This window comes from Magnolia sinica, chromosome 15, assembly GCF_029962835.1.
Source record: "Magnolia sinica isolate HGM2019 chromosome 15, MsV1, whole genome shotgun sequence".
Lineage (NCBI taxonomy): Eukaryota > Viridiplantae > Streptophyta > Magnoliopsida > Magnoliales > Magnoliaceae > Magnolia > Magnolia sinica.
This window is the reverse complement of record NC_080587.1, coordinates 34,665,805-34,668,178: the sequence shown is the minus strand read 5'-3', so window position 1 is coordinate 34,668,178 and position 2,374 is coordinate 34,665,805.

Genomic DNA, 2,374 nt, shown 5'->3' with positions numbered 1-2,374 from the left:
CACCTAGACATCAGTAGCCCCAGCAGCAAAGGCCACCATATAGGTCATAGTATAGGTCCCAACAACAACAGTCTCAGCAGCATTCACAGCGGCAGTAAGGTAGACAACCCTTATCCCTTTAGATGCAACCTAGTGTTTATGCAATCCAGTACAGAGATTCTCAGAATAAGGGAGGAGTCATAGAAGATATACTTGTAGTATCATTCCTTTTAGCACGTGTACATTTTTATTCTAGCGCATCACATTCATTTATAGCAGATAGTTTTTGTCAGTCGTTGGATTTGCCGAGAACATCGATGACCAAGGGATTAGAGCTCTTGAATCCTTTAGGGAAGAGAATGGTGTTGAGCTCTATATGCCAGGATTGTCCTGTTTACATAGAAGAGTATGCCCTTCCAATCGATTTTTATGTTTTGGTGTTGTTAGAGTATGATGTGATTCTGGGAATGGATTGGTTATCCAGGTACCATGCAATATTTGATTGTACAACGAAGACAGTCACCTTTTCTATACCTGACCAGCCTCAATTTCAGTTTGTGGCTGATCCTAAAGATAAGTTTATAAAGACTTTAATGTCCTGTATTCATAAGGAGTCCAAAGGTGTATGTATTGAACAATTGCCGACAGTATGTGATTTTTCAGATGTTTTTCAAGAAATTCCAGGTTTGCCACCCATTAGACGTACAGAGTTTCGAATAGATCTTATCCTCGGCACTGTCCATATATCCAGAGCCCCTTATCATATGGCACCGCTAAAGTTGCATGAGTTGCAAAAACAGATAGATGAATTATGTCATTTGGAGTTTATTCGCCTGAGTACTTCACCTTGGGGAGCACCAGTGCTTTTTGTAAAAAAGAAGGATGGTTTTTTATGGCTGTGTGTCGATTACAGAAGGCTTAATAAGGTTACGATTAGAAACAAGTATCCGCTCCCAAGAATAGATGATTTATTCGATCATTTGAGTGGTGCGCAATATTTCTCGAAGATAGATTTACAGTCTGGGTATCATCAGATTTGAGTTCGGGAGGAGGATAATCCAAAGACAGCTTTTGTGACTCGTTATGGACAGTTTGAATTTTAGGTTATGTCATTTGGTCTGAGTAATGCACCTGAGGTATTTATGCAGCTGATGAATGAGGTATTCCATCCTTATTTGGACCAGTTTCTTGTTGTTTTTATTGATGATATTTTACTATATTCAAAGACAAGGGAAGATCATGAGTGTCATTTAAAGATGACATTGCAAACCCTTGCCCACCAGCTATATGTTAAGCTAAAAAATGTGAGTTTTGGCAGGAAGAAGTAAAATTTTTGGGGCACAGTTTCGAAGAATGGAGTTTCGGTTGATCCAACTAAGGTTGAAGCAGTTTTACAATGGAAATAGCCGAAGAATGCATCTGAGATTTGGAGTTTCTTAGGTCTAGCAGGGTATTACAGACATTTTGTTAAAGGATTTTCTTATATAGCTGCCCCACTGACTCGATTGACACGAAAGGATGCAATGTTTGTTTGGAGTGGAGCCTGTGAACGGGCATTCGCGGAACTAAAAACTCGTCTTACGACGACACCGATTCTCACTCTTCCATCTGGGAGTGAGGGATTCGTTGTTTATACAGATGTCTCGCTTATAGGTTTGGGGTATGTCCTAATGCAACAGGATAAGGTTGTAGTATATGCATCTCGCCAACTTAGGCCTCATTAGCAGCGCATGACCTAGAGTTAGCAGTGGTAGTTTTTGCCATAAAAGTATGGAGGCATTACTTGTATGGGGTTAGATTCGAACTCTTTTTGAATCATAAGAGCCTGAAATACCTCTTTTCACAAGCCGAGTTGAATATGAGGCAGAGACGTTGGATGGAATTGATGAAAGACTATAATTTTGATCTTCAATACCACCCAAGAAAAGCTAATATGGTGGCGGATGCTTCAAGTCATCACCCACACGCCCAAGTGGCACAATTAATGATGCGAGAGTGGAAAATGGTAGAAGATATAGCTAAATTTGAATTTGAGATGACTCTACAGTCCTCAGTTGTTCAATTATTAAACTTGACGATTCAACCCTCTTTGATATCTCAGGTAATAGAAGCCCAATAGTTTGATCAATGAGCATTATTTTGTAAAGATGTGATAACAGGAAAAAGTCAACCGGAGTGGCAGATAGGTTTGGATGGTGGACTTCGGTTTCAGGGCAGATTATATGTTCCAAATATCTAAGAATTGAAGAAGGCCCTTATAGATAAGGCACGTCGCACTAAGTTTACTATCCACCCAGGATCTATGAAGATGTATAAGGACATGAAAAGGCAATTTAGGTGGACTGGAATGAAATGTGAAATTGTTAGGCATGTGTCAGAGTGTGACATTCGCAAA